At 44.0% G+C, this 25,934-nt stretch overlaps 1 long non-coding RNA gene across 1 annotated transcript; it reads left to right on the top strand.

The window, feature by feature from the left end:
• The first annotated feature begins 22,220 nt into the window (after positions 1–22,220).
• On the top strand, positions 22,221–23,480 carry LOC134479463 (uncharacterized). Its single transcript, XR_015623286.1, has 3 exons — positions 22,221–22,582; positions 23,109–23,190; positions 23,256–23,480. It is a non-coding gene; the product is annotated as an uncharacterized LOC134479463 (long non-coding RNA).
• Positions 23,481–25,934: the final 2,454 nt, after the last annotated feature.

Below are 25,934 nucleotides of genomic sequence, written 5' to 3'. Positions count from 1 at the left end.
GAAAGGGATGCTCTTCAGCTGCTCAAAAAGGAAAGTGGAGAATAGTGTTATATGAAAAGCCCTTCACGAGAAAGCATTTGACAAAATTCAGCGCCCTTTCATGATAAAAGTCCTGGAAAAAACAGGAATTCAAGGCCCATACCTAAACATAGTAAAAGCCATATGCAGCAAACCAGTTGCTAACATTAAACTAAATGGAGAGAAACTTGAAGCAATCCCACTAAAATCAGGGACTAGACAAGGCTGCCCACTCTCTCCCTACTTATTCAATATAGTTCTTGAAGTTCTAGCCAGAGCAATCAGACAACAAAAAAAGATCAAAGGGATACAGATTGGAAAGGAAGAAATTAAAATATCACTATTTGCAGATGATATGATAATATATTTAAGTGATCCCAAAAGTTCCACCAGAGAACTACTAAACCTGATAAACACCTTCAGAAAAGTGGCTGGGTATAAAATTAACTCAAATAAATCAGTAGCCTTCCTCTACACAAAAGAGAAATGAGCTGAGAAAGAAATTAGGGAAACGACACCCTTCATAATAGTCCCAAACAATATAAAATACCTCAGTGTGACTTTAACCAAGCAAGTGAAAGATCTGTATGATAAGAACTTCAAGCTTCTGGGGGTTGGGGATTTAGCTCAGTGGTAGAGCGCTTGCCTAGCAAGTGCAAGGCCCTGGGTTCGGTCACCAGCTCCGGAAAAAAAAGAAAAGAAAAAAAAAAAGAACTTCAAGCTTCTGAAGAAAGAAATTGAAGAAGATCTCAGAAGATGGAAAGATCTCCCATGCTCATGGATTGGCAGGATTAATATAGTAAAAATGGCCATTTTACCAAAAGCGATCTACAGATTCAATGCAATCCCCATCAAAATTCCAATCCAATTCTTCAGAGAGTTAGACAGAACAATTTGCAAATTCATCTGGAATAACAAAAAACCCAGGATAGCTAAAAACTATCCTCAACAATAAAAGGACTTCAGGGGGAATCACTATCCCTGAACTCAAGCAGTATTACAGAGCAATAGTGATAAAAACTGCATGGTATTGGTACAGAGACAGACAGATAGACCAGTGGAATAGAATTGAAGACCCAGAAATGAACCCACACACCTATGGTCACTTGATTTTTGACAAAGGAGCCAAAACCATTCAATGGAAAAAAGATAGCATTTTCAGCAAATGGTGCTGGTTCAACTGGAGGTCAACATGTAGAAGAATGCAGATCGATCCATGCTTATCACCCTGTACAAAGCTTAAGTTCAAGTGGATCAAGGAACTCCATATCAAACCAGATACCCTCAAACTAATAGAAGAAAAAGTGGGGAAGAATCTCGAACTGGAGAAAATTCTCGCACTGGAGAAAATTTCCTGAACAAAACACCAATGGCTTATGCTCTAAGATCAAGAATTGACAAATGGGATCTCATAAAGCTACAAAGCTTCTGTAAGGCAAAGGACACTGTTGTTAGGATAAAACGGCAACCAACAGATTGGGAAAAGATCTTTACCAATCCTACAACTGATAGAGGCCTTATATCCAAAATATACAAAGAACTCAAGAAGTTAGACCGCAGGGAGACAAATAACCCTATTAAAAACTGGGGTTCAGAGCTAAACAAAGAATTCACAGCTGAGGAATGCTGAATGGCTGAGAAGCACCTAAAGAAATGTTCAACATCTTTAGTCACAAGGGAAATGCAAATCAAAACAACCCTGAGATTTCACCTCACACCAGTGAGAATGGCTAAGATCAAAAACTCAGGTGACAGCAAATGCTGGCGAGGATGTGGAGAAAGAGGAACACTCCTCCATTGTTGGTGGGATTGCAGACTGGTACAACCATTCTGGAAATCAGTATGGAGGTTCCTCAGAAAATTGAACATTGCACTACCTGAGGACCTAGCTATACCTCTCTTGGGAATATATTCAAAAGATTCTCCAACATATAACAAAGACACATGCTCCACTATGTTCATAGCAGCCTGATTTATAATAACCAGAAGCTGGAAAGAACCCAGATGCCCTTCAACAGAGAAATGGATACAGAAAATGTGGTACATCTACACAATGGAATATTACTCAGCTATCAAAAACAATGACTTTATGAAGTTCATAGGCAAATGGATGGAACTGGAAAATATCATCCTGACTGAGGTAACCCAATCACAGAAAAACACACATGGTATGTACTCATTGATAAGTGGATATTAGCCCAAATACTTGAATTACCCTAGATGCACAGAACACATGAAACTCAAGAAGGATGACCAAAATGCGAATGCCTCACTCCTTCTTTAAAAGGGGAACAAGAATACCCTTGGCAGGGAATAGGGAGGCAAAGTTTAGAAGAGAGGCAGAAGGAACGCCCAGTCAGAGTCTGCCCCACATGTGACCCATACTTATACAGCCACCCAATAGATAAGATGGATGAAGCAAAGAAGTGCAGACTGACAGGAACCCAATGTAGATCTCTCCTGAGAGTCACAGCCAGAATACAGCAAATACATAGGTGAATGCCAGCAGCAAACCACTGAACTGAGAACGGGACCCCCATTGAAGGAATCAGAGAGAGGACTGAAAGAGCTTGAAGGGGCTCAAGACCCCATTTGAACAACAATGCCAACCAACCAGAGCTTCCAGGGACTAAGCCACTACCCAAAGACTATACATGGACTGATCCTGGGCTATTCTTCGGGAACAGAACCCTGTGTTTCACTATGAGTGGATAAGGGGTAATGCTATAATGAAAGTCTCCCAGAAATGCCAGCAAGACACAGCCTTCGGTGGCACCATTTGTGCACTTGCCCTATTTTAGCATCCCATGCCAATCACGAGAGCTGGTCCAGGAAAAACCATCAGTGTTGTCACTCAGGGTGGGAACCTTCAGAATCCCATCGATGCATGGGCAGCACTTATCACACCCCCAACACACACACACACACACACACACACACACACACACACACACACACACACACACACACACACCTATGAAGACAGTGTTTAAAGAGGAGAGGAGAGGAGAGGGAAGGGGAAGGGAGAGGACTGGAGGGGAGGGGAGGAGAGGACATACTACAAAGGCATCTGGTACCCGAGGCCAATTGCAAGCTGCAGCCCAGGGCTACCTTCAGGTCACCTCATCACCAAGCAGCTGTGCAGTGGCAGCAACTGATGCAACATCCTTCCCTATACTGGTTCAGAGGGCTGAACTTGCAGCGACCTGCAAAGTTCTAGACCTCAGGATTTATTTTCTCCTCCTAGCTTTCTCAAGCTACGTGGATCAAGTCTGGAAGGCACAGTTTACATATTCTCTCTCTCTCTCTCTCTCTCTCTCTCTCTCTCTCTCTCTCTCTCTGTCTCCCTCTGTCTCTGTCTCCCTCTGTCTCTGTCTCTCTCTGTCTCTCTCTGTCTCTGTCTGTCCCTCTCTGTCTCTCTGTCTCTCTGTCTTTCTGTGTCTCTCCCTGTCTCTCTCTGTCTCTCTGTCTTCTCTGTCTGTCTCTCTGTCTCTGTGTCTCTGTGTCTCTCTGTCTCTCTCTGTCTCTCTCCTATCTCTCCCTTCACTGTTATAGTTCTGGGGGTTGAATCTAAGATCTTACACTCATGAGGCAAGTGCTTGACTACTAATGCAATATCTCTAGGCCCTTAAAAGACAAATAAGACGGGGCTGGGGATTTAGCTCAGTGGTAGAGCGCTTACCTAGGAAGCGCAAGGCCCTGGGTTCGATCCCCAGCTCCGAAAAAAAGAACCAAAAAAAAAAAAAAAGACAAATAAGACAAGAGTTCATTAAGTTGCGTAGGTCAGCCTTAAATTAACTTTATAGCCTCTGTCACCAGAATAACTGGGATTATGAGTTTCAGCCAACAGGTTTGTTTGAGGACATAGTTTTGGAGGAAGGAAAGGAGGGAGGAAGGAAGAGAAGGAGGGAGGGGAAGGGAGGAGAGAGAGAGAGAGAGAGAGAGAGAGAGAGAGAGAGAACAGAGATAAGACAGCAAGGATAGGGGAACAGGTATAAACACACTTGGCCAAATTTAAATCCAGAAGTGATTCAGAGACTAACATTTCCTCAGACTACCCACCCAACATTAATAATGGGACCTTGTTAGCAGAAATGAATCCTACCTTTCAGACTTTTGTTTTTACCTAGAACTCATGTTGTGGTACCTCTGGTTGCTCAAGTATTTTGGGTATCACCATGATTCTCTTTGCTTACAAATGGCAGCTTCTGCTGTTGGAAGGCTAAATTATGAAGCCAAGTGCACCTCTGTTAGCAAACATCTCCCTCCAGCTCTCTTTCGATTTGAAGGTTGGAGAAACCAACTCCAGAGGTAACTATCACTCTGATGTCTATAATCATAGAACCCCTTCACCCCAGCCCTGGTCCTTTAAAATATTTTTGAGACAGGGAATCCTTAAAGTACAGGTTGGCCTTGAACTCACTCAGTGGGGTGGCCTAGGCTGTTGTTGAATACTTATCAACAGAACCAGTGTGTTGCTATTCATGGCTGGCTTCTGCTTGTCCTTATCTGAAGAGATTTATCTATGCTGTGCAGCATGGAACATCGCTGTCTTCTTCATTGGCCTGCAGAGAGCTCTCAGAGTGTTACATAGCTGAGAAGCACCCTTGGGGTTCCCCTGATCTTCCATTTTATTGTAGAGGAAAGAGGAAGCTACCTTAGGGGTAGATCACCACCAGCAGATTATGACACTACAAGTGGAATCTTAGAACAACAGGGCAAAGGAGTGAAAAGGAAATCATCAAATTGCCATAGGTGTCCTAAAACCTGCCCTTGGCAGTCTTATTCCATAAACAGAAGACTCTCTGTGATAATTTGAATGAGAATCCCCCCATAGGCTCATGCACTGAAATGACTGGTACTCAGTTGGTGGAACTGCTTGGGAAGTATGAGGGGGTGTGGTCTTGTTGGAAGAGGTGCATAACTGAGGGTGGGCCTGGAAGTTTCAAAAGCCCATGCCATTCCACATTTGTTGTTCTCTCTCCCTCTCCCTCTCCCTCTCCCTCTCCCTCTCCCTCTCCCTCTCCCTCTCCCTCTCCCTCTCCCTCTCCCTCTCCCTCTCCCTCTCCCTCTCCCTCTCCCTTTCCCCCTTTCTCTTCTCTCCTCTCCTCTCCTCTCCTCTCCTCTCCTCTCCTCTCCTCTCCTCCTCCTCCTCCTCCTCCTCCTCCTCCTCCTCCTCCTCCTCCTCCTCTTCTCCCCCCCCCCCCCTTTCTCAGCCTCCAACTTTTGCATCAGGATGAAAGCTCTTGGCCACTGCTCCAGCGCCCATGCCTGTCTGACTGCTATCATGCTCCCCCCCATGATGATGGTCATAGACTAACCATTTGGAACTGCGAGGCCTGGGTACCCCCCAAAATTCATGAAATGGAAATATTTTCCCTGAAGTCTTGCTTCCACAGAATATCCTTACCTGTGGTCACCTTCCCATGTTTATAAACCTCATTTTCTTTGCCCCAGTAATGACAGAGAGAGAGAGAGAGAGAGAGAGAGAGAGAGAGAGAGAGAGAGAGAGAGAGAGAGAGCGCTAATTGGCAACCGCTTTTCCCATGGGAGCAGTGCCTTGGGCAGATGTTTATCAGGTGATGGACAAGGTATCAATAGATACTTGACCTGCCTTGGGTTCTTCTACGAAGATCTCAAAGGAAAAAGAGGGTCTCTGAAAGCTTAGAGGTGCTGGGTAAGAGGCATAGCCATTGGGTCCTCTAAACTGAAAAATGAGTCTCTTCTTTCTTAGTTACAGATCTAACTTGGGATCTAAACTCAGGTCCTCATACTAGCACAGCCAATTGTGGGGCTGAACCATAATACCAGACCCAAATAATCTTTTTTAATGCTTTGGGGACCCAGATTGAACTATTAAGGACTCAGATAGGACACTGCCTTTTCTCAAAGCTATAAAGTCAAAATGTCAATGAGAGGAAAAAGAGGAAAACCATTTCCAATCAGATCATTTGAATCCACTTGGTGATTACATCACACATCACAACCAAATACTGTCACATCCATAGAACTTCCTAGCCTATTTGCTGTCTGTTGGCATTCTGGCAAATTTTGGATGTAGACCTCTACGATTTCATGAAATAATTTCTTAAAATATCAATCGTCAAAGAACTAAAAGTTTATGGGGCTGGCGAGATGGCCCAGTGAGTAAAGTGGATGCTGTCTAAGTACAAGGACCTAAGTTTGGATCCCAAGTACCCATGGAAAAGCCAGGCATGGAGGCACATCTTTGTAATGCCAGTACTGGAGGACAGAAGTAGGCCCATCTGGAGGTTTTGCAGGCCAGCTGGTCTAGCCAAAGAGCTGAGCTCTGGTTTCAGTGAAAGATGCTGCTTCAAGTAAACAAACAAACAAACATGGAGAAGTGGTTGAAGAAGACAGTCTCACGTCCACCCCAAGTCTCTACACACGCCAACATAGACTAACACAGAAATGTGAATATTTTATTTTCCAGCCATTAACGACCAGCTCATGGGTCCCTCTAGGTCAATTCAAAAGCCTGTCAATGTCACCTTCAGCATCTCCCCCTTCTCCAACAGAGAATTCCAGGTTCGCTAGCCAGGCATTGGGGTCTGCTTCTCACTGCTCAATTTTTAAAGCGCAATTAGGAATGGCCGTGGGAGACAAAATGAAATTATTATTTAGCATGGATTTTTTTTTTTTTTTTTTTTTTTTTTTTTTTTTTGCGCCAGACCTGAAGATGGGTTTTTAAGTGAACGCAGGACCTTGGAGCAGAAAGCCTGGAAAATGGCAGCAAAATGGTAGCTGGAGTAATGTGATACATTGTTCCTGGACAGCCTTTTTATTTCCATCTGTATTTTCTCCGAAAGTCACCAGGGAATCCATTCTGTTAAAGCCAGGCCTATGGAATATAGGCAGTGCTCTGTTGCTGTGGCAACCATTATCTCCTAATTCCTTTTCTTTTCTAAAAATAAAGTGCCCTTTCTCAAAGTAACCCCCCCCCCCCGCCCCCAACCCTTGCTTTTTATTTAAATCTCACTCTCGGTAGCAGCCGCGCCTCTCCTGCCTGACCCGGTGTTACTTTTGTTTTGCTTGAGGAGAGCCACACATCGTGCACATTACGGACTCCCCCGCGGTCCGTCCCTGAGTGCTAAATTAGAAATCTAACGAAAGCTGTAGACAGGGGGCTGTGGAGCAGCCCCAGCGATCTCATAGAGGGGGGCGATGGTCCCAGTGCTAAGGAACAGATGCCACTTGGAACCTGGTATCTTCAGCTCATTAATTCATCTGCTGCTTTCAAGGAACTGCATTTCCATGACAAAAAAGAACAGGGGAAAGCTGAAACCGTGGGCGGAGGGCCAGGGCCGCTCTGTCGAGGCTCGGACTTCACTCACGCCTTTGATCCCTAACTATACGACGCCCTTCTCTTGGATTCTTGCATTGTCCTAGGCTTCCTTTTGCCTGTAGAGGATGGTCTGCTTCTGAGGCATTTGGAATGCTCAGCATTGGCCTACATTTCGCAGCCTTTTGTACATCAAAGACCGAGCCATGCTCGATACAGCCATTTGAAAGGGATTGCTTTTGGGCTTCTGAACTAAAAGGGACCAGTCTAGAGATGGCGTCCTTTCTGAGAACATCCGCCATGGCAGGATCGTTCGAAAATGGGTCTTGTCATGAGTCAAGACCAAAGAATGTATCTGCCAAAGATGAAATAAGGCAAATAGATATGACCCCTGCCCTCTAAGCATCCAGATGGAGCCTCACCCATGTATCCAAGAATTGAGACGTTGGTGAAGTGGCAGAAACAACTCTAGCTCTGGGCAGAATGTGGCCTTTCCCCACTCCCATCTCTCCCTCCCTATCCCTACCGTAGCCAAACTTCTCTGCTAAGTCAGTTTTGACCAAAAAAAGGCTTGCTTTTCCTTGTCAAGATAAGAGGCCAAGGCAGGAACAGACAATATTAACTTTGGCTTATAAACAGCTGTATCTGGGTCCCACTCTGTGTGTGTGTGTGTGTGTGTGTGTGTGTGTGTGTGTGTGAGAGAGAGAGAGAGAGAGAGAGAGAGAGAGAGAGAGAGAGAGAGAGAGAGGAGAGAGAGAAAGAGAGAGAGAGAGAGAGAGAGAGAGAGAGAGAGAGAGAGAGAGAGAGTCAACAGTGGGCATATATGTATGGGTTTATCTTAAGTTAACTGACACAAGAACAGCTCCACAAGCACCCTGGAGGATCATGTGAGATTTGAATTTAAAAAGACAGCATGCACATAAGATGCTCTATGTGCCATCTAGAGAGTATTGGCCTTTTGTCTAAGCTCCGCCCCACAGTTACCTGGCAACAGCCAGGTGTGCCTGATTCACTATAAAAAGGGCTGCTCAGTTCTCTCTTGCTTTCTTGCTCCTGCTCTGTCCTCTTGCCCCTTTCCCCCTCTTTTCCCATTCCCTCTCCCCCCACTCTCTCCACATTCTTGGCCTCTACTCCTCTAATCCTCTCTCTCTCTCTCTCTCTCTCTCTCTCTCTCTCTCTCTCTCTCTCTCTCTCTCTCCTCATATCTCTCAGCCCTCTTGGAGCTGGGGAGATGGATCAGTCTGTAAGGTTCTTGCAATGCAAGCAGGAACGCCTGGGTTCAGATCCCAGCACCTACATAAAGAGCCGGGCCTGGTGATGAGGGCCGGTAATGTTAGTGTCTTAGTGCTGTGTAAGTGGAAACAGAAAGACCTGTGGAACTCCAGAACTGGCTGGCCTACCAGTCTGGCTGAGTTAGTGAGCTTCATTTGGGTTCAGGAAGTGACCAACGTACGGTGAAGAATGATACAGGAAGGCGTCCTACATTCTGTTCTGGCCTCCACATGAGCACACCCACACATTCACATGCGTGCTTCACATACATACAAAACGCGCATGCATGAGCACACGCGCATACAGGCACACACTAAAAAGACGGTGACGTAGTTCTTCCTCGGGCTTGCTATAAGGGTTACAGGATTCATTATTTATGGAGTAAGCACTTACAGGGCTTGACATATGAAAATAACCATGTAAATATTTGTTTCATAACCCTCAAATGTTTCAATCCCTAGATATATTTTAACCCCTAAACTTGATCTCCTCCCTCCTAGTTATCATCCGGATTCCTTGTGTGGAAAAAGGACTCCAGACCCAAGCCCTGGCCACAGATATGTCCTTGGGGCAGAATCCCGGCTGCTGCTAAACCTGGCTTTCAGACCTCATTTTCTAGTTAGTTGCCTAATTTGGAGGCCTTGTCAATTTGCATTACATAGAAATAATGCAATCAGACTTCAAAGCTGCTCAGAACTGTGCCCTGCAGCCCATTGCTCTGAACTTCCCCAAAGTAGGTTGGAGCAAGCGTAAATTATCTCACAGCATGACACTTCTGTGATCACTGGGGCATGTGGGGAGGGGGGCAACAATAGAAATAAAATGGACAAATAAATGTACCATTTCCTCCCTACGAGCGGAAGCCGATTAAGACGAAATCTCTTCATAGTAATGATTTGGATTAATTCTATTGTCACGGCCACCCTTTTTTTCAACTTTTTATTAGTAAGCTAATAGATCCTCCATCAAGTTTAGCTAAAAGAATTGGAATGTACAGTACCCAAGTTTTTAAAACAAAAGCCTCAGGAGGCTCTACGTGATCCCTCCCAGTGGCTGTTCTTTCCGCCCGCCCTGTAGGCATTATCTTACTTTTAAGGGCACAAAAGAGCTCTATTTTGATGCCTCGCATAAAAGGAATCTTCTAGAAAGTGTGGTCTGGAATCATGTGCTGTTAATTTTTGTCAACTTGACACAACTAGAGTCACCTGGACAAAGGAAACTTTACTCGAGGAACTGTTTCCATCAGATTGGCATGGGAGCATTTTTCTTGATGAATGATTGACAAAGGAGGACCTAGCCCACTGTGGGCGGCAACAGCTCTAGGCAGTTGGTCGTGGGGTATATAAGAAAGCAGGCTGAGCAAGTCATTAGGAGCAAGCCAGTAAATAGTATTCCCTCAAATCACTCAGTAAAAGGTAGACAGTCCTCTTTTTGGTGGGTAACTTGACACTTTCCCAGTGGTCTTATAGCTGGCGATTCAGGGAAGCTATTCGGGCACTGGTAACTGTCTTTGAAATCCTTCTGATTCAATGCCCAACCAACCTGCCTTAATTACTGATTGTGTTTGACATATGGAATTCGAAGTCAGGAAATCCACATAAGACCTTCAGCTCCAGGTTCTGACTCTCTCTGATCCTCAATTTCATCATCAGTAGCAACAGTAAAAACACACATAAAATAAATAATAATCCAATTGAGTGACATGAGTAAATATCTTATAATATTGCAGCCATTACTACTACATGTGCCCTGAGTTTTAACCTGCTTTCCCTTGTCATCTAAACATAAGTCATCTTGCTTATGTCCAAACTTCAAAACCCACAGTTCTTAACAGCAAAATGGCTCTGAGGAATACTATCTAGAGAGAGGTATGATTAGCCTAAGTTGTCTGTGCTTCACTGGGTGCCCTGGTTAGCGAGCTTGAAGAACATTTACAATAAACTGGCATGCTTCAAAGCTAAATTTCGTATGTCAAACTCATATGGAGTTTTTAGTTTAAGATAGTCGATTACATATAAGAAAAGATACTGAAAACAAAATGAACAAATTAAAAAATTAATAGGCGCTGGGAAGCAGCTCACTGGTAGAGAAAGCACTCACTTAGATTTCATGAGGCCCTGATTTCCAAGAAAACACACACGCGCACGCACACACACACACACACACACACACACACACACACACACACACACACCAGAATTTTAAAACATCCTAGGTTTCAATGATGGAAAGAGAATCAGATCAGTGGACTGGCTATCTGAGGGTGAAACTGGGAACTCATTTGGTATTTGCTCCAACTTTTCACTTGACACAACAAAATCTGGTGTATAAATACATATACCATAGATAGATAGATAGATAGATAGATAGATAGATAGATAGATAGATAGATAGATATCTTTGTTACTTAGGCGATTTGATTGATTGTTTTGGGTACGTGTGCCCCTTGGACAGTGAGTGTACACATGTAACAAGCCCAGTGCTGTGACTGGCTCAGAGGGCATAGAGCCCTCAAGGTGAATGTCTGGCTCCCTCTTACCAGTCAGGCCATTCACAGCAGGCGAACGGGTCTGTGAGGAATGGCAGAGGAGGGAGATGATAAATATCCAAGGAAGACTAGAAAGGCAGGGCCTGTAGCTTATGTTACCTACTTTGTCTTCTGGGACACCCCCCCTCCCTAGCAAAGAGATAGCCCAACATGATTCCAGGATGTATCTGAACCTGGATCTATCCACACAAAGGCAGGCTATGGTGGACACTGATGTTCCAGCTAGATCCCCTTTCGGGGAGAGCTGTGAGAGCTGCCAGAAGTACTGCTGGTGACTGCCATCATCTGTCAGCACTTCGGGTTAGCTATGTGGTTTCACCAAATTTATGATCTAGCATGATTTTTTTCTGACGGTTGTTGTTAAAAGAAAATGGACTAGATCTGGACATATCTGTATGGAAAGCCATCTAAGTCTTGATTATGAAAAACAAGAACACACACTTACACCATTTATATAAGCATTGAAACAGAAACTGAACACTGCTTATAGTTACATTTGTTCTATATAAGTGTTTACAAAGTAAACATGGTAGATACATTTTGTGTTCATTTTGTAAGCCTATATACATAAATACTCCACTTCCCCCACCCCCCAACCTCCGTGGGACGGAGTGTGTGTTTAGTGAGTTACAATAACAGGCCCTTGTTTTTATCTGGGTTACATGAAGGCTATAGTTTAGGGATATCCAGGTCCAATTCTCTCAGGATCTTATGGAAGGACTATGGTAGGTTTTAAAGAAGTTCAGCATCATACAACTACTCATTTTGTTACTGGGGCTGGAGGAGCAGCCCCTGTGTGTGATCTACTGTAATGGAAGCAATCCCATGGGCTGGGGAGTGGGAGGACATAGCTAATAGACCTCATATATTATACACCATATATTGTCGGACCATGAACCAGAAAGATGGGGGTGCTGGCATCCTTCTGATAGTTTCCATTTTCATCAGTCTAGCTCCCCAGCCATGGGATTAGTGCCAGTAACACTCAGTGTGTGTCTTCCCTTCTCTGTTAGACCTCTTCAGAAATACTCTGAGTGGGTGCAAATCTCACTGAAATAAATACATAAAATCCAGTTGACAAAATTAACCGTCTCACCCGCATTCATTCCAAATACCTTTGAAAGCACACATGTAAGCAATGTGGGGAAACCTTCATTTCTTGGACTTGCTCTCACAGACATGACAGGACACACTCGGAAAAGAATTCTTATACATGCCACCAGTTATCAGATGGTTCATTTCATTTGTTGTTCCTATATAGTAAAAGTCACAGAGGAGAGAGTTACTACCTAGATCAGGAAAGCCTTCATTGGTTGCACCTACCTTCAAATCCATAAAAGGAGATATATATATATATATATATATATATATATATATATATATATACTGTTTATATACTGTATATATACTGCAGAGATAGCTCATGTGACAATGTCTTCACTCTAGCTAGTCACCTTAAAACATGTCAGTGAGTCCGCGCTGGAGAAAAACCTTATATACGGGAGAACTGTGGGAAAACCTTCATCATCCACTCCGTATACCAGTTAAAAACCCAGATGAAGTTATATCAATGCAAAATGTAGAATCTTGCAGTCAGCTTCACTCCAGTCACAGATGTGAAAAAAGCGTGGAAAAAATAATAACTCTAAGTGGTGTGCAAATGCACATTGCATAGAAACTTTTCCCTGTGTGGTGGTTTACAAGGACAGCCCCGCACGTGGGAGGTAGGTGGATTTCAAATTTAAATTATGGGCTACATAATGAGAACCTATGCTAAACACACAAACACACGCACACACACACACACACACACGCACACACGCACACACGCACACACGCACACACGCACAAGAAAACAAATTCATGTGCTATAACGAAGAGTGGCAAGGCCCTGTGAAAATTTCTCATGTATTTAAATGAAGGTAAAAATATGGAAGACTTGTTGCACTTTTTCCTTTGGAGTATATACAGTAAACACAGACTCCTAAAGAAATGCATTAAAAGTTATAACTGTTTTGTTTATGAAGGGCCCATTCTTAAAGAATGATGTGCAGGTATTTTTACTTATGCTCTCTAAGATAACCCTTAAGTTTGATGTTGCCGGTAGTGGCTTACAACCGTTGCTTTGTGGGAAGCTGGGACTAGAGGATTGCTCCATCTCAGACACTGGAGATCAGAAAGTCACTACCTCATACCGATCAATACAGTGACAATAAAACAAATCAAATGCCTTAGAGCGGTATGGTTCTATATACTTTATGAAAGCAGTTGTGTTGGGATCTATGGGGTAGTGTCTTTTAAGCAAATTATGTAATTTATTTTTCCTTTCCTTTATGAAAGAGTTGCAATATTGGATGAATGAAATGTATTTATGATTTTCTGGTTAGCATTTTTATGTACTTAGAAATTGTGGCTAATGTACCACCAGAGTTCATATTTATTAATTACTAATAATGTCCTACATTATCATACGGCATGTTCTTGACAGTTATATGCAAACTATTTCTTTAAAGAACAAATGACATTCCTTAAATGAATTATATATATATTTCCTTTTTCCATGTATACCTTTAAATAAAACTTCTGTACATATTTTGTAGAGCTTAAAATACTTCCAAACATGGAGGTTGGCTAATGTCAAGCTTTTAAAAAAATTCAGACATATCTTCAGCTATCCCATTGCAAACATAAACAAGGTCTGATTTATAACTTCTCTCTTTCCTTTTGTGTAAAACATAATACAACACATTTTTCCTGATAGTAAAAATAATACATGTGTACATGTGTTGAGAAGATGGTTTGGCCAGTACTTTCTGCTCATGCAGGAAGACTTAATTTACATCCCCAGCACCAAAGCAAAAGCCAAGTGTGATAGCATGTTCATGGGCAGCAGAGACAGGAGGATCCCAGGGCTTGCTGGCCAGCTAGTCTTGAAAAATTGGTAAGACCAGATTCAGTGAGAGATACAGTCTATGAAGAAGAAGAAGAAGAAGAAGAAGAAGAAGAAGAAGAAGAAGAAGAAGAAGAAGAAGAAGAAGAAGAAGAGAGAGGAGGAGGAGGAGGAGGAGGAGGAGGAGGAGGAGGAGGAGGAGGAGGAGGAGGAGGAGGAGGAGGAGGAGGAGGAGAGGAGGAGGAGGAGGAGGAGGAGGAGGAAGAGGAGGAGGGGGAGGAGGAAGAGGAGGAGGGGGAGGAGGGGGAGGAGGCAGGGGGGGAGCAATATAGAAAACCACTCAAAATCACCCTCAACCTCTGGCCTTCACATCCATACACACATCCATAAATGCAAACATACACGTACATGAATATACCACCACATACTCTGAAATCAAATACAATCTACCATAAGCATATAATTCAAAATGGTTACTATTTCTGAGAAAGCAAAAAAGGGAGGGAAAAGGGAAGTACAGTGAATAATGGAAATGTTGTTTATAACTATAATATTTTATAAAAAATAATTCAAACACAAAAATTCCAGAAGACAGAAAAATATTCATTTATCTTTGGTACTTAGCTCCCTATTTTGCAGAAGTAGTGATTGATAAAGAGTGAAATTTAAAAATGTTGGTTGGTTGGTTGTATGGATGGTTGGTCCGCATGTTACAGAAAGTCCTTCATTTGAGAACTTGATTTCTGCAAATGTAAGGATAACTCAGGAGTGTAAGTTAGTCAGGAAGAAGGTGTCTGTAGACGGTGCCCACAGTGGCCAAGCAGGACACATTTATTACTGACTTCTCAACCTTGCTTTGGTTAATAATTGACCATCACTAAACTCATTTATTAATCGAGTTACTATGAATCTGAGCGATGTGTTCAGGCGAGCCAGCAAGCCTTGTGATTCCGAGTCTCAATCCTTGTGACCTTTCTTTGATTGGAACTCACGTTTGAAACCTCTGCTCATTTCTCTCCAACCTTTTCATCTAACCTTCAGTCGTTTTGGAGAGAGTCCTTTCCTCACCCCCGGGACCTTCCTAAAGGGAATTCTTAATAGGATTTCTATTTTCCTGTTATAGTTCAGATCATTATGGCTGTACCTGGGAGTCTGCGGTTGCCTTTCTAACTCTCCATCTTCATCACCTTCTTTATTCTTACTCCTCACAAATCCATTGCTTCTGTAAAATTAAGGAACAGCTAAGTGCCAAAGGGAATAAATGGAACAAATAAAATCTACCATCCTTTCAAATGACAGAGTCAGAGGCTTAAGAAAAATATATATACAAAAGCAAGAAAGAGACCAAGCACTCTGGTTGAAAAGAATGTTGCCATTATGTCCGGGTCATGTCTTTGTTCCTACTCTCAGCTATGAGAAGGAGCCCCGAGGACAGTAGCCAAGTTTCTGTCTGCCTCTACCATCCTATCCCATTGCACAACCCATGTCTGCTCTCAGTTACACCTGCAGCTCCTGTTTCCAGCAGGAACTCTGTGGTGAGCTCTTCATCCATTACAGCAGAACCGAAAGAAATGTGGAAGTTGCCTGGGTCCAGCCTGTTGGACAGTGCAGAGTGAGAACTTGCCAGAAGAAAGCCTGGCTCACAGGCCCATCTCTCATTGCCATCTTGTGGTTTGAAGCAAATGACACAATCCTCCGGGGCTTTAATTTACCTCATCTATAGAGTGGGAAGAGTGATGTCACGGGGTGTATTTTTTTTTTACGAAGATCAAATGCATAAAGGAAGGTGAAAGTGCCAAACTTACAAAAAAAAACCTTCTTAGACTTTTGTAAGGCAATATATTTTGATCATAAGAGCTTCAAGGCTTTGTTGAGTATATACACATATTGGAAAGAAATAGATTTCTCGGGGCTGGGGATTTAGCTCAGTGGTAGAGCGCTTACCTAGGAAGTGCAAGGCCCTGGGTTCGGTCCCCAGCTCCGGAAAAAAAGAACCAAAAAAAAAAAAAAAAGAAATAGATTTCTCTTTCCGTAGAGCAAGGATGGATCATGGGTGTCTCTACTTCTCAAATAACAGTTTCAAAATAAATGTAGGTTTATTAAGGAAAAGTAATAAAGAACTCCTGAAAGTGAGAGGGACTCCAAGGAAGATAGACCCTCGAGATTTTTTTAAGGAGGCTAAGGGTGTGCCTAGCACCCATCAAGCCAATAGGCTCGACCAATCACCAGTGCTGCAAAACCAAATGAACAATGCCACCAGGGGAATCTTAAAGAACGTGAAAGTGTGTATCAAAAAGCGCAGGGTAATTTTGAATATCATTTTTCAGTTACAATGTAAAAAATGGCAACTAGAACTTTTCCCCTGCTTCCGGCACACCAAGAGATACTTTTCCTAAACCTCTGGTCCCCTAAAGCAGGGATTTCTTAGTTGGGTACCGAGTAGTCCAGTTCTTTCCAACTCCTAAAGCTTGCTTTGTGTCTCCATTTTTCACTTGAGTCCTGTAATGGCAGTAATCAAAGAAATCTGCCTGTCTGCACATGGCTAAAGAGAAAACGTTGGTTGGAAGCTAGTTCCCGCCCTTTCCAGCTCTCAGGAACAAAAAGCACATATCCCTTTTTTTTTTTTTCTAGTTTTATTCAGCAGCCTCACAATGGAGTGCTCGAAATCCATCACAGTATGAAGACTGGCATCACAGAAACTAAAACTGCAACCTGCTACAAGTCAGATTCCCCCATCCCCCAACCCGCCACTAGAGAAATAACTGTTATTTACTAGGACACTTTGGGTGGTAAAGAGATAGGATAGAGATATCCCCCAGTGTCTACGGGAATGCAAAGCTTGTTTGGCGGACTCTGTTTTTATTTTGCAGCCCCAACTTCCTCCTCCTCCTCCTCCTCCTCCTCCTCCTCCTCCTCCTCTTCCTCTTTTTTTTTTTTTTTTTTTTTTGCTGTGGAGTCTGACCTGGGAAATTTGCCTCACTTCCCTGGGGGAATTCTCACTGACAGGACAGAGAAGCAACCACTCTGAGCATTCAAAGACCATCCCATGACTTGCCACAGAGTGGGTCTCGGTGCCAGGAGAGACACCAGAGAGAAAATGAGAATGAACGACGACCACTCCCTACACCCTCCCTATTGGATGAACTACGCCCACTACCTACATCCTCCCCTATTGGATGAACCACGCCTACGACCTACATCCTCCCCTATTGGATGAACCATAGCCACTCTACACCCTCCCATTGGACCATCTCCCTGCACCATCTCCTAGTGGATGAACCACAGCCACTCTTTCCACCCTCCGCTATTGGTAGAATGCAACACACATCTTACTAGTAGAGAGTGCTTCCGTCCTTTGTGACCAAAGTAATTGAGTCCATTTTCCTCTGTAACTTTTAAATTGAGGATCAAAGATATGCAGAAGTGATGCAGGAATGGAATTCCTCACAACTACCCTTAGTTACACCACAGGATTATTCATGACGTGGAAATACCTGGAATCAGTCCTTTCGACCAGTCATGCTGAGTATCACAATGTGAAATCACTTGGTGGATTTGAAAGAAACCGTTTGAAAGGTGGTCCAGGCTAATCTTCATTTCCACTGCTGTTCTTCCTTTGCTGTGACAAGAACTGTGGTTGAAGCTAGTTCGACAGCTAGCACAGGGAGGGATTACCTCATTGCCTAAGGTTTTGCATTTGCTTTTTCTGTTCTCTTTACAGACTGACTAGACATTCAATAAACCCTCTCTTGGTGGGAAAGGAAGGTTTCTCCATTATTAGCCTCAATTTCAGCTGACCCCCAAAACTTCCCACTGGTACCAACAGGGGATGCTGAATTTTGCCCTAAACTATCTGCATCCTAAGGGTCAGTGTAGGGCCACAAGAACAGAGGCAGCTCCTGAGAGGCAGAAGTTGTCCCTGGCTGAGGTGATAGGAAAAGAGGGAAAAGAGAGGCACTTGCAAGAGGGTAGCATCCATGGATGGAACCTCCCCATCCCCTTGTCATCCTCTCACTCTCCTGGGCTTTCCCTCCATTTGGCTCTACTGTGGGCGCCTTCTTTCCTAATTGTAGTTTATAAAGGCCAATTTTGCAATGAGTTGGCACATAAATTGAGCCTGCACCTTTTTTGCACTGCGGTTTGGTTTTTAATAGCTTGATTAGGTAAGACATCCAACTCAGGAAAATTGCTTTGTTTCAAGGAGGCATTTAGGGCCTCCTTGAAGGGGAAAACAACCATTACAATGTAGCATGCTTGCAGGAGAGCTCGCTACCATGTATCAATTAAAAGTTTCAAATCAGATAGACTTTAATATCTGAAATTTCAGAGTTTAATAATGAGGAGCAGGGGTTCCCCCTCTCTAATGGTGAGTACCCTTCCTTCTCACTGAAATGACTGAAGCAGTTAGAAAAAGAATGTCACCTGATCCTCACCATATCCATATCCTCCCAGGGAACAGAAGTACCACTATAGTATGCTTTCCAGAAGAAAACTATATACAGAGCTGTCCATATGTCTGTCTGCAGCCAAAGCCAACACTAGGATGCTTCCCATCTTCCCAACTGCGTTGGCCCTGTCTCCCATGTATCTTCATTTTTTTTCTCTTGTGGGTGTCCCTGAAACAATCCAGTTCCTTCCCTTTTTCTATCGTAGCTCTAAGGTGATTAGAGAAGATGCTGAGGACATGCTGTGGGAGAGACCTTTCCTGGGGAGGTGAAGCATGACTTTGTCTGCCTGCCTTAGAAAGGGAGCCCAGGAATCTTATTCTATTCTTACACATCTATAGTCATGCTATTGTTTGTGTTCTATCATGAACCCCAATTAGTGTGAATTATTAATATATGAATTTAAAGGGAACACACTTTGCCACCATACTCCGCCCAACCACACTGGCTCCAGTGTGGTCCCTCGAACATCCCAAACTTTGCCTCCTAGGGTCTTGACTTGCTGTCTTCTTTATCTTGACTTCCTTCCCCAAGATATTTTAATAGCCCATTCTCCCCTGACCTTCATGCTATGTAGGGTAATCCGTAAAACCATAGACTCTGGCGTCCCCACTATCTGGAATATACCGAATGGGTATGACCTTGGACAAGGAATTCTGCGAGTCTGTGCTTTCATTTTCTTGCCGTGACATGGAAGTTACAATGGCACTTCCCTTACGGAGTCAGTGCAAGGATTAAAACACATCGCACACACAACGTGGAGAATCTGGATCTCAGGGGCACTCAAGTCAAGGTTGTGATTATGGTCGCCATGGCTGCCTAATATCCCACTTAATCAATGAAATGGTGTGCCCAGCACCAACCCCGGGCTTTGGCAGCTGGAGAGGCAGTTAGGTAATTAGAGGTGGACGAGATGGTCGAAGCTGACGAATAGAAAGCAGAGCTCAACATGTCAACCAACGTGTCACCTGATTAGGGAAGTTGTCCCTTACCACACTAAAATATCTCAAACACACACACACACACACACACACACACACACACACAGAGAGAGAGAGAGAGAGAGAGAGAGAGAGAGAGAAAGAGAGAGAGAGAGAGAGAGAGAGAGAGAGAGAGAGAGGGAGAGAGGGAGAGAGGGAGATCTCAGACTCACCAGCTTAGGCCTTAGCTCATCTGACTCAAATTAACCCAACAATTCTATCCCATGTCTGCCATGTGACCCATTACCTCTGGCCTCTGTTCCTTCCACCTCTGAGTCACGAGGGTGAATCTCTGAATTCTCCCCACAGTTCCTACCTCCGCCCAGAAATCCTGTTTTTCTTCTCCTGCTTCAGCTATTGGCTGTCAGATCTTTGTTAAACCAATCAGAAGGTGAGGGTGTGTGTGTGCTTACAAAATACCGAAGTAGGTAATGATCCACAAAAATAACAATACCATCTCCTGCAGATAAGATAAATTTTGAGTTGAAAGTTCTGTGGGTGAGTTGGTGTCCCTGTGGCTCCACTGGGGCTCCTGCCTGGCTGCAGGAGGTGGCCTCTTTAGGTTCCATATGCCGAATAGTGTGAATCGCAGCTAAGGTCACCCCCATTGGTTTTTGGGTGCCCCCCCCCCCTTATGACAAATCTCTATCTCATCCTGGAGATGCTCTCCCATCCCCATTTACAAAAAAAATGCAGGGCTGAGGAATGGAGCAGAGACTGAAGGGATGGCCAACCAATAACCAGCCCAACTTGAGACCCATCCCATGGGCAAGCACCAATCCCTGGCTCTATTAATGCTACTCCTTTGCTAGCAGACAGGAGCCTAGCATAACTTTCCTTTGAGAGGCTCTGCCCAGCAGCTGACTCAAACAGATACAGACACCCACAGCCAAACAATGGATGGAGCTTGGGGACTCTTATGGAAGAATAGGAGGAAGGATTACAGGTCCTGATTGGGGATAGGAGCTCCACAGGAAGACCAACAGAATGAACTAACCTGGACCCTTGGGGCTCTCAGAGACTGAACCACCAACCAAAGAACATACATGGGCTGGACCTACGCCTTCCCACACATACGTAGCAGATGTGCAGCTTGGTCTTCACGTGGGTCGTCCTTCTGTGTGCCAAGCCAGATGTAGAACTCTCAGCCTCCTCCCCAGCACCATGTCTGCCTGCATGCTGCTATGCTTCCTGCAATGACGATAATGGACTAATCCACTGAACTGTTAAGGCGGCCCCAACTGAATGTTTTCCTTTATAAGAATTGCCGTGGTCTTGGTCCCTCTAAACAGTAATAGACACCCTAAGACAACCCCAGTAAAACACACGGATTCTACAAGATGGAACTTGGTGGTGTCCTTACTTTGGTCTGTTGTCCGTTCCCTGCCTGGGATGAAGGGAGGTTTATTCATATCTCCTCAGAAAGAGTGTCATACAACAAATAGAAAGATCGCTGTGTTCTAAAGATTGCAGCGTCATATGGGGACAGTTCCAACTCAGTAACATCCACAGGGTATGGTCATGGATAGCCCCCTGGCAGCTTGGAGGTGACTTAGCATCATGATAGCTCACAGAGATGGCTGACGACAGCAGTAATGTCTTATGTGGCCAGAACCACAGCTCAGACAGCTCCATTAGCTGCTTCAGTCATCTTTTGCTGCCACCTAATAGTGAAACCCATGGCTCCTTTGGATGGTGGTGGGAGCATCTGTATGTCAGGTACAGCTGTGTTATGGCAGTGTTTTGAGCTTTTAGGGAGTAGCTGGCTCATTGTCAGCAGGGTTGATGGGAAAGCCACCAGCAAGAAGGCTTGAGCAACCTCTCCTTACAAGCATTCTTTTCCCTGTTGCTTATGAGGCTGAAACTTTGGCCTTTCCACTTAAAGGAAACCCTTTATGGTTTCTTTTTGACTTCCCCAAATAGCCAAACCACCTTTCCTTCAAACTGGTGTCATTATTAAATAAAACAAGGGATATTTGAGCATAAATACGGTGTAGGGGGCCTATACCATGTGGACATCAAACAAAAGAGTGATTCTTGCCCTTTTCTGGGTAGAGCATGTCAGTGCAGTATGTCACCACACCATTTGACATACAGTTTAAAGTGTCCGCATTTTTCAATTTGTGAAAAATTTCCATCTTGGATTTTTAGACGACCGCCACTGAGTCCACTGGCAGAAGATACCACCAGATGGGGCCTCAGAGAAAACCCCAAGAGCAGACTCATGGTACCAAAGAAGATTGTTGTTGTGTGTGGTTTTTTTGTTTGTTTTTTTGGTTTTTTTTGGGGGGGGAGTTGTGTTTTTTTTGTTGTTGTTTTGTTTTGTTTTTACCATCTGTCGTGGATATTCCTGGAACCCATAGGATCAATGGCAGAGGGTCTCGGAAATCTGGAGACGCCATCCACAACTACAGACAGAGCGATATCTGTTCTGTTAATGGAACCCTCATGCTGACTGAGAAAACTATGGTCAAACACTGCTGGGCCTTGTGAGAATTTTGGTTTCTTTGAAAACAGAAGCGTTTTTTTGTTCTAATCCCAGGTGTGAGATAAGGGGCTGCTTCAGAAAGTCCACAGCAGCTGACTATGATTTGCCTCCTGTTTTAGTAAAAGGTGTGGTTTTGACCGCTACAGAGAGTTTCTGTGAGCTTGTGACATTTGGAATTCTGGGGACTCTTCAGAGAGTATATAAATGCTAGAGCCCCAATAGAAGGGTCTGGCTGGCTGGTTAGCGGTTGGCTGCGGTTGGCTGCGGTTGGCTGCGGTTGGCTGCGGTTGGCTGCGGTTGGCTGCGGTTTGTCAAGTTGGATATGGAGAGACGATAAGAAGAAATTGGATATCCTGACAGCAAAGACCAAACTTACCCTAAGGAACTTGATCTCGACCCCCTTTTCCTCCTATCCTTTTTGCTCTCCCACCTGGTGTTAAGAGAGCGAAAGGGAAGAAGAGAGATGGAGAAGGTCAAAGAAGGAAAGAACCCAAAGTAGCCAAAAGTCCCACTATAGGGCCGCATTTGTGGTCCACAGCAAAAGCCCACCTTGGTATGATCCCCCTAGCACAGCAAGGCAGGAAGTCTAAAAACGTACTACCTTCTGTGGGCAAGAAGCGCTCGACTGTGGCTGGAAGGTGGGAGGAAAATAGAAGCTATTTTTCTGCCCCCTCAGTGGTTAATCACCAGGGAACGCAAAGACTATTCTGCATTTTCTGTGCTCTGGAGAATGTCACTCCTCCTTTCCTTCTGCTTGTGTACCCCCAGCCCTTGAAATCCCTTGGTGACCTCCTTCCTACACTCACCTCCCTCTGCCTGAATGTCTACCTCCAGCAATCGCTCCCCCTGACTCACAGCCCTGACGAACGAATGTGTAGCTTCCACTCGTGGGCTACTTCACGGCTCTTAAAAAGTCTTTGAATCGTCTCATTTAAATTTTATAACAATCCTGTAGGGCTGACAAGGCAGAGACCATTAAGACCACTTTTTTTTTTCAAAATATGGGAACAAAACCAGACTAGAAGGAGCCTCGGAGCTGGTCTTGCCTTTTCTACTAAGCAGTGGGAATGTTTCTATGCTTTTAGCTGATCATCTGTAATGTGAAAAGAGTGGACCAAAGTTATGGGTTTTCAAACAGTTTCTTTCTTTTCTTTTTCACTACAGTCTACAATAAGACATCTATTCTATATCGTTTCCTAAGCACTTACGTTTGCACGTCCATAAAACGCCAAAGACACGGTTTCAGGTAAGTTGAGAAATACAGCATTCTAGTTCTTTGGTTTTTTTTTAAATTTATACTTATTTTTTCAGTTGTTCTTGGCGATCTACCACACTGGTTCCACGGTCCAATTACTCGAGCAAGCAACATCAATCCCCCAAGCTTCAGTTTCCCCATCTGTACAGCAGGAGCAACAGGGACTGGTGGGAGACTTAGCTCACGAATGGCTTCTCTCTGGCTTCTGCCTTGCCAGCAACAGTACTCCTTTTGTAAGGTGGTGCCATTGTTAAATAAAAGTAGGGTTTCTTGATCCTGAGCACTGTGTGGATACTATGCACTGTCTGGATTCACTAAATAAATACATACATACATACATACATACATACATACATACATACATACATAAAAAAAATAAAAATGGCGGCTCTCATCCCAGTAGGACTGACATATCAGATTTCCTCACGCTACTTTAAACAATATGCAATTTAAGATGTATGGGGTTTTCTTTTAATCCTTGCAACTTTCCAGTTAGCATTTTCAGATTCCAGTTGACTGAAGGTAACTGAAACCTCAGAAAAAAATGGAGCTAACCCCCAAAAGAGGGACAGAAGCCTATTATACAAGGTAATGAAAGAATTAAATCTAATTCAGTGTCCAGGTTTAGCTCAGCATTGATGCTAATTTTTTTACCCCTGTGACCCAAGAGGTGACTCTAGATCTGCCTGGTACTAGGTCACATTGATAACAAAGAAGAGGTTACAAATAGAGTCTAGGGTGCGGAGGATGAAAGTGGTCATAGTAATACCACCAGGTCCGCTAGACACGCCAGCCTTCCTCTGGGGGCTGGAGAAATACAATGCAGGAAGGCTCACTGGGGAGACATATGCCTTGGGGGGCTGGAGATGGAGGGAAAACAGCTCAGACTACAATACTTCAATGTGGCAGCATGTGTGAAGTGCCCCTAAGCAGGCACATACGGAATGCTCCCTGGATTGCACTTGTGAAAGATCCGTAGAGGACAATAGGTGCTGTGATGAGAACTGGATCGAGGATATAACCACATAGGACACTGGCAAGGCTGGCAGATTGATGGGGTGCCCTTGACGAGGCCACTCTGGGGCAAGTGTGTCTGCCACTTATGAAGTCGCCCTTGTGCCTGTGGTGTAGTGCGGCTTAGCACTAAGTAGGAGCACAATGACCCATCTCTGGGTAGATGGATACTGACAAGTCTATAGTCCATGACTGAGCTTCAAGTCAAGTCATAGGAGGACCCCAGGGATAAAAGCTAGCCTGACACATGGCAGCTATGAGACAGATGACTGTAGAACTTAGAAGATAAAATTATTGAGGCAGCAGGTGGGGGCTTAACTGGCACGTCATAATGACGGGCTGCGTCTGCCAGAATTTAATAAAGTTTAGATCTTCTGAATCTAATTGTGAGGCCATTCGCAAAATCGTTACTACATAACATCTTTGAAAATGACTCATGTTCTGAGGATGTGCTAGAGCACAAATAGTTATCTGTATTACCCCTGAAGGCTGTTCTGCCTCATGAACAAAGCTCGTGGAAGACCTGTCACATGTTATAAAACCCAGGTTAGTGACGGCCGCCTGTGGTGGCGGAGAAAAGAGACGCAGCAAACATGTTAGCCAAAGCCGGCAGAGAAGGCTGTAACCTCTACCCTGGAATCTGACCACGATTCTCTAACCTGTCTCTGTTAAGAAAACCAAAACCAGAGGCCACTGTTTATTTCTACCCTCAGGCCAGCCACCCACCGTCATATAACTCAAACTCAGGTCACCCTGATGTCCCGCAAACGCTCAAATCACAAACACAAATTATTGACTTTACATTCTTGTTGGCACGGTTCATGGAAATTACACCAATTAGCTCTAGGCAAGTTGGCGCAAACACCTGCTTGTCCTAAAAATAATAACACGTAAGAGAGAACCACCAAATAGGTTGGCATGGTTCCTCTCTTAGACTTTGCAGCACATGCTGTTACTGCTTAAGAAAAACTTCTTCCAACCTGGCGTGAAGTCTTCCAGATTGCGATCCATCCACTTTATTGTATGGCAGTTAAAAACTCGTTTAATCTGATCTGATTTTACTTTTGTCGTTTTATTTCTACTCTCACAATGCATGCGTGCACGCAAGTACATGCGTGTGTGCGTGCATGTGAGCTCACACAGACACATACACACCACACACATACACACCACACACACACACACACACACACCACACACACACACACACACACACACACACACACACACACACTATCTGGCCTTGTTTCTCTTTACTCACTCAATCCCAGCCATTCTGGCATGTTCACACTTAGTTCACCCTCACGGTGTTTTAAGTCTAGCCCCAAATGTTACTTTCCCCATCCGGTTTGTCCTGTATTACCTCAAATTACAATTCATTGCTCCTCACTTTCCCTTACTATGAATCTGTGTACCCACTTTTATATCCTGGATCCTTAGTAATTAGCACGTGACCTAGTGCGTGTCCTTCTCATCTGCCACACTATAAGCCACATAATCATGAGGACTTCCATGTGTTTTATCTGCAACATTGCAGCTTTTTGATCTGCAACCCCTTTTAGGGGGTCACAGGTCAGATATCCTGCATATCAGATATTTATGCTATGATTCCTACGAGTAGCAAAAATTACAGTTATGTAGTAGCAGCAAAAATAGTTTTATAGTTAGGGGTCACCGCAACATGAGGAACTGTATTAAAGGGTCACATGGTATTAGGAGGG

This window comes from Rattus norvegicus, chromosome 6 (assembly GCF_021556685.1).
Source record: "Rattus norvegicus strain SHRSP/BbbUtx chromosome 6, alternate assembly SHRSP_T2T, whole genome shotgun sequence".
NCBI lineage: Eukaryota > Metazoa > Chordata > Mammalia > Rodentia > Muridae > Rattus > Rattus norvegicus.
Note: the sequence above shows the minus strand (reverse complement) of the source record. Positions and strands in the feature narration are given on the sequence as shown.